The following is a 15,713-nucleotide window of genomic DNA, read 5'->3' as shown; positions in this document are numbered from 1 at the left end:
CATGTCTTGAAGGTCTTAATTACCAGGTTGGATATTAATCAGGCGTTGAGTGAACCAATACAAGAGGCAATATTATTTAATCTGCCCATGATAGGATAAGGAGAAATGACCACAGCAATGGTCCTTGCAAAGGCAAACTCCCATCTTTACATTGTATTGTGTGGCAACATAACTGTGCTAAATGGAACACATTTAAGTCAGATCCAGTAACACTTAAAGAGCTGACAATGGTCACCTCCGCAATCTGTCAACTAACGGCTTGGCATATTCTTCACTCAAACCTGGCTCATTGAGCAAAGTAGAAGGCAATGTTGGGAGCAGCATCAGGCTACCTAAGGGCCAGACCTGATGCAGCAGTCTGTTATCAAAGTCCAAAGTAAATGCATCATCAAAGTACGGTTTCATTTTCTTATGGGCATTCACAGTAGAACGAAGAAGTACAATAGACACAATGAAAAGCTACACACAAAGACTGACAAACAAACAATGCGCAAAAGACAAACTGTGAAAATACCCCAAAACATTATTTATTTATGTATTTAATTTAGTGGTACAGTGTGTCCTTCAAGCTACACCGCCCAGCAACCACTAATTTAACCCTCGCCTAAACACAGGACAATTTATAATGACCAATCAACCTAACAGGTACGTCTTGGGATGTGGGTGGAAACCTGGAGGAAACCCGTGCACACACAGGAAAGTACACACAAATTTGCTTACAGAGGACACCACAACTGAACTCCAAACTCCAAAGCCCAAACTGTAATATTGCCACGCTAATAGCTATACTACCATTGGACCTACTGTAATAGTAAATAAACAAGTAATGCAAAGAACATGAGTTACATACAGTAGATGGTTAAATCAGTTCAGTGTTGAGGAGACTGAAGTTATCCACGCTGGTTCAGGAGCTTGATGGTTGAAGGGTCATAACTGATTCTGGTAATAACTAACTGACTCTGTGGTTAAGAAAGCATATGGTACATTGGCCTTCATCAATCTTGGGATTGACTTTAGGAGCTGAGATGTAATGTTGCAGCTATATAGGACCCTGGTCAGACCCCACTTGGAGTACTGTGCTCAGTTCTGGTCGCCTCGCTACAGGAAGGATGTGGAAACCATAGAAAGGGTGGAGAGGAGATTTACAAGGATGCTGTCTGGATTGGAGAGCATGCCTTATGAGAACAGGTTGAGTGAACTCGGCCTTTTCCCCTTGGAGCGAAGGAGGATGAGAGATGACCTGATAGAGGTGTATAAGATGATGAGATGCATTGATCATGTGGGTAGTCAGAGGCTTTTTCCCAGGGCTGAAATGGCTAGCACAGTTTTAAGGTGCTTGGAAGTAGGTACAGGGGAGATGTCAGGGGTAAGTTTTTTACATAGACAGTGGTGAATGCATGGAATGGGCTGCCAACAACAGTGGTGGAGGCGGATACAATAGGGTCTTTTAAGAGACTTCTGGACAGGTTCATGGAGTTCAGAAAAATAGAGGGCTTTGAGTAACCCTAGGTAATTTCTAAGGTAAGAACATGTTCGGCACAGCTTTGTGGGCTGAAGCACCTGTATTGTGCTGTGGATTTTCTATGTTTCTAACCTAGTGGTGTGGAACCTCCTGATGGTGCCAGTGAGAAGATAGCATGGGTTCTGCGTTTTTGTATCAGTGCTCCTTGTAGATGTGCTCAATGGTGGAGAGGGTATTGCCTGTGATGACTGGGCCATATTCACTACTTTTTTTAGGCTTTTCCATTCACGGGCATTGGTGTTTCCATACCAGTCAGGATCTTCTCCGCTGTGTATCTATTGAAGTTTGTCAAAAAGTTTTAGATGAAATACTGTATCAGTGCAAACATCCAATAAAATGGAGTCACTTCTTTAGAATGGTACTTCCATGCTGTTCCCAGGGCAGATCCTCAAAAATGATAATGCCAAGGAAATTAAAGTTACTGACCCTCTCCACCCCGAGCCTCTAATGAGGGCTGACTCATGGACCTCTTGTGTCCTCCTCCTGTGGTCAATAATGAGCTGTTTGGTTTTGTTGACATTATGTTGTTTGTAATTTATATAAATGATTTGGATGTAAATATATGTGATGTGGTTGGCATATTTCCAAGAATTGTCTCATCCTCAGTAATGGCAGAGTGCTGAAGACAAGGTTGAGCTGCAAAAAGATAATCAAGTCAAGGTGCGAGTGGATTATCTGTCTCCTGAGATCCCCACCATCACAGAATTAATCTTCAGCCAATTTGATTCACTCCATATAATTACAGAATTGGCTGAGACCACTGGATACTGGATAAGTATCTAACTATGCACCTATCCAGACGTTCTAGTAGTTACAACACACAGCATGCTCCTGACCGTGTTAACTTCTACTTTAAAAAAGGACCACTCGACAATTTCATGGCCAAAAGAACATCTTTATCTGGGATGGCAAATGATATTTACAATACAGAGGTTTCCAGGTACCTCGTGCGGCATGGGTGGTAGAACTACATACAATGCATACCGGAAGTAAACCCCGCTGACCCTGGATCCCGCCTCTTGTTACCAACAGCTTCCTGATTGGTATTAACTTACTTTAATTAATACTCACATTACAACACTTCTCCCTCTTTAAAATCCAACTTTCCCCAAATACAGAACAGGGAAATAAAAACAGTGTTATCATTAGCAACAGGTTACCAGTACAAAACACCTAAAAAAAAGTGGCAAATTCAACATTCAATCTAACAAAAAAAAAACTATCCAATCAAAGATTCAGTCTGTCAGGGGGTTTACGAGGGCACTGCGATCTACATACTACCACTGGTGACCCAGCAGGCACCGCTGGTGAGGATGTTTTGGGTGGATCTAGTGTTGGGGACACGAGAGGGGTCTGTGTGTCCACGTGAGAATGTCCATCCTCTTCAGGGGACTCTGCCCCCTCTGCCAACGTCTCTCTCTCTCTCTCCGGCAAAGTCAGTGGTGGACATGCTTCCCCAGTAGTCTGTCTCACCATTGGAAACTGCATGGAACTGTCTGCCTCTGAGCCGGAATCATGACGCAGGAGCACATGGTCCTGATGTCTGCGGAAAACATGCCCATCAGTCAGCTTAACAACATAGGAGACTGGACCACTCTGCTTAAGAATAACCCCAGGTAGTCTTTGCTGATTGTTGCTACTGTTGAAGTTTCTCACATAGACTTTGTCATGTGGTTTTAACTATCTCTCTCGTGCATGTTAATCATGTCCCTCCTTCTGCTTTTCCTGCTTTCTCTCCACTTTGCCTTCATATCTGGGCGCAGCAGGTCCAATCTTGACTTAGGCCTATGCTCCATCAGCATCTCTGCTGGAGCGTGTGCAGTCGTAGTCTGTGGCGTGGGTGGTATTTAAACAGGAAATGTGAAAGCCGGGTACTAAGAGAGTCCCCTGTCATCTGCTTCAGGCCTTCCTTCACTGTCTGAACAGCCCGCTCAGCCAAACCATTTGAGACTGGGTGGAAAAGGGACGTCCGAATGTGACGAATGCCATTCTGCTGCATGAACTCACTGAACAGCTCACTGGTGAACGTCGGGCCATTATCAGTGACCAGAGTGTCGGGCAACTCGTGGACTGCAAACATTTGCCTGAGTTTGTCTATGGTTGAGGGGGCTGTGATGTTGCTCATGATGTGAGCTTCGATCCATTTGGAGTGTGCATCCACCATTACAAGAAACATCTGCCCCATAAAGGTCCAGCAAAGTCCAAATGTAGCCTAGACCAGGGGTAGACTGGCCACTCCCATGGGTGCAAAGGAGCTGGTGGTGGCATGTTCTGATTGGTCTGACATTGCATGTATTATTTTACCTTGTTCTCCAGATCCTGATCCATTCTTGGCCACCAGACGTAGGATCTTGCAATACTTTTCATTCGAGACACCCCTGGATGAGTCTCATGAATTTCCTCCACAATCTGCCAGGGGGAGGCACAATGACCCTCACCCCCCAGAAAATGCAGCCATCCTGCAGACTCAGTTCAGTCTTGCGTTTGGCATAAGGCCTCAGTTCCTCTCCTTCCACAACTCTGGGCCAACCTTGTAAAAGGAAAGTCTTGATTTGAGACAGGACTGGGACTCTCTCTGTCCATTGCTTGATCTGGGTCGCCTTTACAGGTGTCTGACAGCCTCTCCAATGAAAACACAGTCTCTGGAGGCACGTATGTAGTAACAGGTGTCTCAGGTAAAGGGAGTTGACTCAGCACATCGGCGTTTGCATTATCTCACCCACTCTGTATGCTATAGTGTACTGGTAGGCTGACAATGTGAGGGCCCAACCTTGTATCCTGGCTGAGGCTAGCGGTGGGATGCATCTGGTCTCACTAAAAAGGCTTATCAGTGGTTTATGGTCCATATAAATTGTGAATACACATCCATTCGGTACTGATGAAAGCTTTTGACCGCAAAAACAATGGCCAGACCTTCTTTGTCTAGCTGTGAATATCCCTTCTCAGCAGCCATCAGGGCACATGAAGCAAAACCAATAGGCTTCTCTGAAAGGTCCTCCATTACGTGTGAGAGAACTGCCCTGACTCCATAGGGTGAAACATCACATGAAAGGGTGATCTCCTTGTCTGGGTCATAGTGAACAAGCAGCTTCCCTGAGTGGAGGAGTCCTTTCACTTCCCTGAAATCTTCCTCCTGCTCTTCACCCCACTGCCATTTAGCATCACTGTGAAGCAGCTTGTACACTGGGGCCAAAACCTTTGAGAGGTCCGGAAGAAACTTGCCATAATAATTCACCCTGCCCAAAAATGATCTGAGTTCAGTGACGCTCTTGGGGCTTGGGGCCTCCTTGATAGCTTCCACTTTATCCTCCACTGGGCAAAGCCCCTCAGCTGTAATCTTGTCCCAGGTAGGTCACACTTGGAGCCAGGAACACATATTTGGCGCATTTCAATTGCACCCCTGCATCTGAGAGTCTCTTCAGCACCTGTTCTAAGTTATTCAGATGTTCCCCCTCCGTGGCTCCCATGATCAAAATATCATCAAGATACACTGCTGCTTGTGGAATCCCCTGCAGCAAAGAGTCCACTGTCCTTTGGAAAATGGAGGGGCTAAACGCCACTCCAAACACCAGGCAATTGTGTTTGAATTGTATTGATTGTGACATACTCCTTTGAATCCTCGTCGAGCAGCAGCTGTTGGTAGGCGTGGCTCATGTCCAGCTTTGTGAACAGCTTACCCCCTGACAGAGTCACAAACAGGTCATCCACCCGTGCCAGTGGGTACTCCTCCAGCTTAGAGACCTGATTCACCGTAAGCTTGTAGTCCCTACATATCCTCACTGTTTTGTCTGCCTTCAAAACTGTGAGCCGCCCACCTTGAAAACTGGACGGGCTCAATGATGCCCAGCCCTGTAAACATTCCAGCTCCTCCTCGACTTTGCTTTCCATGGCATAGGGCACTGACCTGGGCTTAAAAAAATGTGGTGTGGCTTCAGGGTTGACATAGAGTTTCACTGTCATGCCCTTCAGCATGCCCAGCTCATCCCTGAAAACGTCACTATACCGCTGCAGGATGTCCTCCGTCGTGCGTGCATACTTAATTTCATGCCAGTTGAGCCGGATTTTGCAAAGCCAATCGCGGCCCAAAAGACTGGTCCACTGCCCTTAGCTATCACCAGCCTGGCTTCAGCCTCCTGACCCCCGGCTGAAGTATCCACATATACACCCCTAAATGAGGTATGGGCTGCCCCATATAGTTCCTGAGTTTGAGCTTAGACGGTCTGATGGGAAGCAGGTTGGACCCCCCCCCCCCCCCGTGTCCTGTAGGTCTCCTCACTAATGACCAATGCAGTAGCCCCTGAATCAATCTCACCCTTAATGTCCTTTCCCCTGACAGTGACTGTGGCATAATATGGTTCAGGTGGTTCCTCATCCGTTTCCACCCCAAACATGTTGTAGGCACACGTTGCCTCTTCGTCTGCTTCTCCTAGGTGTTGTGTGGCTGCCCGAGTCTGTTGAGCTTTCCCCTGCCCAGGCTTAACCTCACCCTTTATGCTCCTGCACTTTTTAGCTGAATGTCCCTTCTTGCTACAAGCATGGCAGACAGTATCTTTGAATTTGCAAACATTTGCATAGTGTGTCCCTCCACACCGAAAACATTCCACCCGCTTTGCCTGTTTACCAGGCTCCCTCCTGACTTGTTGCACTGCTGCCGACTGCGACCCCCCATGTCCTTTCTGGATATCTTTATGATTATTAGCAGCCATCTCCATGCCTTGAGCAATCTCTAGGGCTTTCTTGAAAGTCAACAGTGGGGTTTCCCCCAGCAAGCGGCGCTATGTGGCGTCATTATTAATGCTGCATTATCATGGAGCATGTCATCCAACACGGCTCCAAAATCACAATGGTCTGACAGCTGCCAAAGCTCAGCCACAAAATTGGTCACAGACTAACCTGGCTTCCTGAAATGGCTGTGAAACTTGAACTGTTGGACTATCACCAAAGGCTTCAGATTGTGGTGGTTCCCCACAAGCCTGACCAGTTCATCATATGGTATTTCTCCCAGTTTCGGTGGTGTGGCTAAGTTCTTTATTAGCTTGTAAGTCCTTGCCCCACACACACTCAGAATAGAGCGCTTCTTAGCCTCCTCAGTAATTCTATTAGCACAGAAAAAGTGTCCCAGCCTTTCCTCATTCTCCAGCCAGTCCTCATTTCGCTCCACAAATTCACTGATCAGCCCGAACATAGCCATCCGAACATGAAGCTCCTCGTCTACTCACAGCTCCTGTTCGAAATGGGCCGACACGTCCACAAAACCAGTTCACCTCATGGCCAAAAATATGTGGAAACTTCTACTTTAAAAATGGACCACTCAGCAATTTCATGGCCAAAAGAACATCTTTATCTGGGATGACAAATGATATCCACACACAAAAATACAACTGCAGATGCTGTGGATCAAATAATACGTACACAATGCTGGAAGAACTCAGCAGTCCAGGCAGCATCTGTGAGAAAAGAGTAGCCAACGTTTCGGGCCGAGACCCTTCATCAGGAATGGGGGGCAGGAATTATATCTACAATACAGAGGCTTTCAGGTAACTCGTGAAAGTGGTGGAACTATACATAATGCATACCGGAGTAAAACACGCCAACCCTGGAACCAGCATCTTATTACCAACGGCTTCCCAATTAGTATTAACTTACTTTTAATAATATTTACATTACAACACTGACAACTGGAGTATCTTCCAGTTATGTCCTATTAACAAAAAATAGAACAAACCCAATCTGGTTAATTACCCTCTAATTCACTTACAACAGCAGAGTAATGAAATATAACCATATAACAATCACAGCACGGAAACAGGCCATCTCGGCCCTCCTAGTCCGTGCCGAACTCTTAATCTCACCTAGTCCCACCTACCCGCACTCAGCCCACTCCTTTCCTGTCCATATACCTATCCAATTTTACCTTAAATGACACAACTGAACTGGCCTCTACTACTTCTACAGGAAGCTCATTCCACACAGCTATCACTCTCTGAGTAAAGAAATACCCCCTCGTGTTTCCCTTAAACTTTTGGCCCCTATCTCTCAAATCATGTCCTCTCGTTTGAATCTCCCCTACTCTCAATGGAAACAGCCTATTCACGTCAACTCTATCTGTCCCTCTCAAAATTTTAAATACCTCGATCAAATCCTCCCTCAACCTTCTACGCTCCAATGAATAGAGACCTAACTTGTTCAACCTTTCTCTGTAACTTAAGTGCTGAAACCCAGGTAACATCCTAGTAAATCGTCTCTGCACTCTCTCTAATTTATTGATATCTTTCCTATAATTCGGTGACCAGAACTGCACACAATATTCTAAATTTGGCCTTACCAATGCCTTGTACAATTTTAACATTACATTCCAACTTCTGTACTCAATGCTTTGATTTATAAAGGCCAGCATTCCAAAAGCCTTCTTCACCACCCTATCTACATGAGACTCCACCTTCAGGGAACTACGCACTGTTATTCCTAGATCTCTCTGTTCCTCTGCATTCCTCAATGCCCTACCATTTACCCTGTATGTTCTATTTGGATTATTCCTGCCAAAATGTAGAACCTCACACTTCTCAGCATTAAACTCCATCTGCCAACGTTCAGCCCATTCTTCTAATAAATCTCCCTGCAAGCTTTGAAAACCCACCTCATTATCCACAACACCTCCTACCTTTGTATCATTGGCATACTTACTAATCCAATTTACCACCCCATCAACCAGATCATTTATGTATATTACAAACAACATTGGTCCAAAACAGATCCCTGAGGCACCCCGCTAGTCACCGGCCTCTATCCCGATAAACAATTATCCACCACTACTCTCTGGCATCTCCCATCTAGCCACTGTTGAATCCATTTTATTACTCCAGCATTAATACCTAACGACTGAACCTTCTTAACTAACCTTCCATGTGGAACTTTGTCAAAGGCTTTGCTGAAGTCCATATAGACTACATCCACTGCCTTACCCTCATCAACATTCCTCGTAACTTCTTCAAAAAATTCAATAAGGTTTGTCAAACATGACCTTCCATGCACAAATCCATGCTGGCTACTCCTAATCAGATCCTGTCTATCCAGATAATTATTAATACTATCTCTAAGAATACTTTCCATTAATTTACCCACCACTGATGTCAAACTGACAGGTCTATAATTGCTAGGCTTACTTCTAGAACCCTTTTTAAACAATGGAACCACATGAGCAATACGCCAATCCTCCGGCACAATCCCCATTTCTAATGACATCTTAAAGATCTCTGGCAGAGCTCCTGCTATTTCTACACAAGCTTCCCTCAAGGTCCTGGGTCAGGACCCGGAGATTTATCCACTTTTAAATTTCTTAAAAGCGCCAGTACTTCCACCTCTTTAAATTGTCATAGGTTCCATAACTTCCGTACTTGTTTCCCACACCTTACACAATTCAATATCCTTCTCCTTAGTGAATACCTAAGAGAAGAAATCATTCAAAATCTCTCCCATCTCCCTCGGCTCCACACATAGCTGACCACTCTGATTCTCTAAGGGGCCAATTTTATCCCTCACTATCCTCTTGCTTTTAATATAACTGTAGAAACCTTTCGGATTTACTTTCACCTTATTTGCCAAACCAACCTCGTATCTTCTTTTAGCTTTTCTAATCTCTTTCTTAAGATTCCTTTTACATTCTTTATATTCCTCGAGCAATTCCTTTACTCCATGCTGCCTATATCTATTGTAGACATCCCTCTTTTTCCAAACCAAATTTCTAATATCCCTTGAAAAACATGGTACTTTCAAACCTTTAACCTTTCCTTTCAACCTAACAGGAACATAAAGATTCTGTACCCTAATAATTTCACCCTTAAATGACCTCCATTTCTCTATTACATCCTTCCCATAAAACAACTTGACCCAGTCCACTCTCTCTAAATCCCTTCGCATCTCCTCAAAGTTAGCCTTTCTCCAATTAAAAATGTCAGAATCAGAATCAGAATCAGGTTTATTATCACCAACATGTGTCATGAAATTTGTTAACTTAGCAGCAGCAGTTCCATGAAGTACATGATGTAGAAGAAAAAGAAGAAAATTAATAATAAATAAGACCATAACATCATAAGATATAGAAGGGCCCATCAAGTCTGCTCTGCCATTCAATCATGGACTGATCCAATTCTTCCACTCATCCCCACTCCCCTGCCTACTCCCCAAACACTTTAATGCCCTGGCTAATCAAGAACCTATCTACACCCAATGATATGGCCTCCACAGCCTCTTATGGCAACAAATTCCACAGATTTACCACCCTCTGACTAAAGTAATTTCTCGTCTTCCATATTCTAAATGGACATCCTTCAATGCTGAAGTTGTGCCCTCTTGTCCTAGACTCCCCTACCATGGGAAATAACCTTGCCATATCTAATCTGTTCAGGCCTTTTAACATTTGAAATGTTTCTATGAGATCCTCCCTCATTCTCCTGAACTTCAGGGAATACAGCCCAAGAGCTGCCAGACGTTCCTCATACAGTAACCCTTTCATTCCTGGAATCATTCTTGTGAATTTTCTCTGAACCATCTCCAATGTCAGTGTATCCTGGCCTCACGAGTGCCTTATAGAGCCTCAATGTCATATCCCTGCTCTTATATTCTATACCTCTAAAAATGAACGCCAACATTGCATTTACCTACTTCACCACCAACTCAACCTGGAGGTTAACCTTTAGGGAATCCTGCACAAGGACTCCCAAGTCCCTTTGCATCTCTGCATTTTGAATTCTCTCTCATCTAGATAATAGTCTGCCCATTTATTTCTTCCACCAAAGTGCATGACCATATACTTTCCGACATTGTATTTCATTTGCCAATTTTTTGCCCATTTCTGTAAACTATCTAAGTCTCTCTGCAGGGTCTCTGTTTCCTCAACACTACCCGCTCCTCAACCTATCTTTGTATCATTGGCAAATTTAGCCAAAAATCCAATAATACCATAGTCCAATTCATTGACGTACATTGTAAAAAGCAGCGGTCCTAACACCTACCCCTGTGGAATTCCACTGGGAACCGGCAACCAGCCAGAATAGGATCCCTTTATTCCCACTCTGTTTTCTGCCGATCAGCCAATGCTCCATCCATGATAGTAACTTCCCTGTAATTCCATGGGATCTTATCTTGCTAAGCAGCCTTGTGTGTGACACCTTATCAAAGGCCTTCTGAAAATCCAAGTATACCACATCTACTGCATCTCCTTTGTCCACACTGCTTGTAATTTCCTCAAAGAATTGCAGTAGGTTTGTCAGGCTTGATTTTCCTTTCAGGAAACCATGCTGGCTTTGGCCTATCTTGTCATGTGTTTCCAGGTACTTCGTAATCTCATCCCTAACAATTGATTCCAGCAACATCCCAACCACTGATGTCAGGCTAACAGGTCTATAGTTTCCTTTCTGCTGCCTCCCACGCTTCTTAAATAGCGGAGTAACATTTGCAATTTTCCAGTCATCTGGTACAATGAAAGATCATAGTTAATGCCTGTGCAATCTCTCCAGCTACTTCCTTCAGAACCTGAGGGTGCATTCCATCAGGTTCAGGAGATTTATCCACCCTCAGATCATTAAGCTTCCTGAGCACCCTCTCAGTCGTAATTTTCACTGCACATACTTCAACTTCCCTGACACTCTTGAATGTCTGGTATACTGTAGATGTCTTTCACCGTGAAGATTGATGCAAAATGCATGTTCTGTTCCTCTGCAATCTCTGCATCTCCCATTACAATATCTCCAGCGTCATTTTCTATTGGTCCTATATCTAACTTTAACTGACTTTTACCCTTTATATACCAGGAGTTATTAATATGTTCATGGCCTAAGGTAGGAGTCAATTTTAGAAAACCTAGCACATTTATTTTTCAGTATAGTCCCCGCCTACACTTACACACTTAGTACAGCAGTTGTGTAGCATATGGATCTTGGACCTCCAGAAAGTGTCCACGGATGGGTGATTGATAAGTTTGTGGCCTAAGGTAGAAGGGGGTGAGTTATACAGCTTGTTATGTTCACATGCACATCAGCTCTTTGACTGATTACACAGAAAGTTTGAAGTTAATAACTCATCTCCTTCTACCTTAGGCCACGAACTTATCAATCATCTCTGATGCGTTATAAACTGATGAGTTATTAACTTCAAACTTTCTGCATAATCACTCAAAGAGCTGACATACATGTGCATGTAACACGAGTGGTATAACTCATCTCCTACCTTAGGCCACAAACTTATCAATCACCCCTGCTGTGGGCACTTTCTGGTGGTCCAAGATCCATATGCTCCATGACCACTAAACTAAGTGTGTAAATATAGGAGGGGACTATGTTGAAAAATAAATGAGCTAGGTTTTCTAAAATTGTCCCCTTCTACCTTAGGCTACAAACTTATCAATCACCCCTCGTACTTAAAAAAAGCTTTTAGTATCTTCTTTGATATTAGTTGCCAGCTTCTTTCATAATTCAACTTTTCCTTCCTAATGTCCTTCTTAGTTTCCTTCTGCAAGTTTTTAAAAGCTTCCCAATCTTCTATCTTTCTACTAGCTTTGGCTTCCTTGTATGCTCTCTCTTTTGCTTTTACTTTGGCCCTGACTCCACCTGTCAGCCACTGTAGTGTCCTTATTCCATTCGAAAATTTCTTCATATTTGGAATATATCTGTCTTGCACTTCCCTCATTTTTTTGTAGAGACTCCAGCCATTGCTGCTTTACTGTCCTTCCTGCTACTGTCTCTTTCCAGTCAACATTGGCCAGTTTCCCTCTCATGCCATTGTAATTTCCTTTATTCCACTGAAATACCAATACATTTGGATTTTAGTTTCTCCTTCTCAAATTTCAAAGTAAACTCAATCATAAACTCAATCACTGTTCCCTCAGGGTTCCTTAACCTTAAGCTCTCTTATTGCCTCTGGATCATTGCACACAACATCCAATCCAGCACAGCCAATCCCCTAGTGGGCTCAACAACAAGCTGTTCTAAAAAGCCATCCCTTAGACATTCTACAAATTCCGTCTTTTTCCCAATCCACTTTCATGTAAAAATTCCCAACGATTATCATGACATCGCCCTTCTGACACACCTTTTCTATCTCCTGCTGTAATTTGTAATTCACATCCCAACTGCTGTTTGGAGGCCTGTATACAACTACCATTAGGGTCCTTTTACACTTGTCATTTCTTAACTCACCCATAGAGACTCTACACCTTCCAATCCTACGTCATCTCTTTCTAATGATTTAATATTATTCTTATACATAGGGCCACACCACCCCCTCTGCCTACTAACCTATCTTTCCAATACACCGTATATCCTTGGACATTCAGCTCCCAATGGTGGCCATCCTTTAGTCAAGTTTCAGAGGTGGCCACAATATCATATTTGCCAATCTGTAGTTGAATTTCAAGATCATCCATTTTATTTCTTATGCTGCGTGCAGTCAAATATAACACTTTTGTTCCAGTATTTGGTGCTTTATGTTTTAACTGCATCATGCCTCTATTGCCCTGTAGATCATCCTACTGGTGTGATTCTGCCTCATCTCCTGTCTGTCCTTTCTATCATCTCTGTTGCACACTATCTTCGATTTATTTCTGTTTTCCCCTTCCTCAGCCCTATCACTCCAGTTCCCATTCCCCTGCCAAATTTGTTTAAACCCTCCCTAACAGATCTATTAAACCTGCCTGCTGGGATATTGGACCCCTTTGGGTTCAGGTGTAACCCATCCTTTTTGTCCAGGTCATACTTCCCCCAGAAAAAGGCTCCAATGATCCAGGAATCTGAAGCCCTGCCCCCTACACCAGTCTCTCAGCCATGCATTAATATGCCTGATCATGCTATTCTTGTGCTTGTTAGCATGTAGCACAGGCAACAATCCTGAGATTACTACCCTGGAGGTCCTATTTTTCAGTTTCCTGCCTAACTCCCTGAATTTTCTCTTCAAGACCTCCTCCCTTTTTCTACCTATGTCATTGGTGCCAACGTGTACCAAGATTTCTGGCTGTTCACCCTCTCTGAACCCAATCCAAGACATCCCGCATCCTGACACCTGAGAGGAAACATACCATGTGGGTATCTCTATCAGGCTTACAAAACCTCCTGCCTATTCCCCTCACTATGGAATCCCCTATGTCTACTACATTCCTCATCTTCTTCTCTTCGTTTTGCATCGCGGAACCAGGCTCAGGGATAGAGACCCGATCACCACAGTCGTCCTCTGTCAGGTCATCTCCCTCAACAGCATCCAAAATGAAATAACGATTACTGAGGGGGATGGCCACAGGGGTGCTTTCTATTATCTGAGCTCTTCCCATCCCTTCCCTGACAGTCACCCACTTATCTAACTCCTGCAGCCTCAGGCTGACTAACTCCCTGTAGCTCATATCTATACCCTGCTCACTTTCCCTAATAAGCTGTAGGTCACAAAGCCACAACTCCAGATCCCTAACAAGGTCTCTCAGAAGTTGCATCTCGGTGCACCTAGCACAGATGTGGCCATCTGGGAAATTGGAAGATTCCCAGGATTCCCACATCTGATACCCAGAGCTAACCCTACAGACATGCTCTCTATTCCTCAAATGAAGTTCACTTACCCACTTAACCATATAACCATATAACAATTACAGCACAGAAACAGGCCATCTCGGCCCTTCCATGCTGAACGTTTACTCTCACATAGTCCTACCTACCTGCACTCAGCCCATAACTCTCCATTCCTTTCATGTCCATATACCTATCCGATTTTTTTTAAATGACAAAATCAAACCTGCCTCTACCACTTCTACTGGAAGCTCGTTCCACACAGCTACCACTCTCTGAGTAAAGAAGTTCCCCCTCATGTTACCCCTAAACTTTTGCCATTTAACTCTCAACTCATGTCCTCTTGTTTGAATCTCTCCTACTCTCAATGGAAAAAGCCTATCCACGTCAACTCTATCTATCCCCCTCATAATTTTAAGTACCTCTATTAAGTCCCCCCTCAACCTTCTACGCTGCAAATAATAAAGACCTAACTTGTTCAATCTTTCTCTGTAACTGAGGTGCTGAAACCCAGGTAGCATTCTAGTAAATCACATCTGTACTCTCTCTATTTTGTTGACATCTTTCCCATAATTCAGTGACCAGAACTGTACACAATACTCCAAATTTGGCCTCACCAATACCTTATACAATTTTAACATTACATCCCAACTCCTATACTCAATGCTCTGATTTATAAAGGACAGCATCCAAAAGCTTTCTTCACCACCCTATCCACATGAGATTCCACCTTCAAGGAACTATGCACCATTATTCCTAGATCACTCTGTTCTACTGCATTCCTCAGTGCCCTACCATTTACCATGTATGTCCTATTTTGATTAGTCCTACCAAAGTGTAGCACCTCACACTTATCAGCATTAAACTCCATCTGCCATCTTTCAGCCCACTCTTCTAACTGGCCTAAATCTCTCTGCAAGCTTTGAAAACCTACTTCATTATCCACAACACTACCTACCTTAGTATCATCTGCATACTTACTAATCCAATTTACCATCCCATCATCCAGATCATTAATGGATATGACAAACAACACTGGACCCAGTACAGATCCCTCAGGCACACCACTAGTCACCGGCCTCCAACCTGACAAACAATTATCCACCACTACTCTCTGGCATCTCCCATCCAGCCACTGTTGAATCCATTTAACTACTTCAATATTAATACCTAACGATTGAACCTTCCTAACTAACCTTCCATGTGGAACCTTGTCAAAGGCTTTTCTGAAGTCAGTATAGATAACATCCATTGCTTTACCCTAGTCAACTTTCCTGGTAACCTCTTCAAAAAATTCAATAAGATTTGTCAAACGTGACCTTCCATGCACTTACCTCGCCGAAGCCTGACCACTCTGACTCAGACTACTCCAATGATGACTGCTCCTTTGATCACGTCTCTGGTAGGCAGAGTCTCCTTTTTATGCTGGAACCTTCCCTGCTCTGCAACTCACAATTGGTGTGAGGGTTATAGCCAAGTTCCCGTGAAGCTCTTACTTTTAAACTTCATTCCCGGACCTGTGCGCTGCCTCCTTTCAATTAATAAATCAATTACTGTAGACCTATATTGAATAAGTTAAAAATTGTGCAAAAAAGAATATATATTAAAAAAAGTCAGGTAGTGTTCACGGGTTCAATGTCCCTTTAGGA

This window comes from Hypanus sabinus, chromosome 30 (assembly GCF_030144855.1).
Source record: "Hypanus sabinus isolate sHypSab1 chromosome 30, sHypSab1.hap1, whole genome shotgun sequence".
NCBI classification, from domain to species: Eukaryota; Metazoa; Chordata; class Chondrichthyes; order Myliobatiformes; family Dasyatidae; genus Hypanus; species Hypanus sabinus.
The sequence above is the reverse complement of the archived record's forward strand: the minus strand, read 5'-3'. Positions refer to the sequence as shown.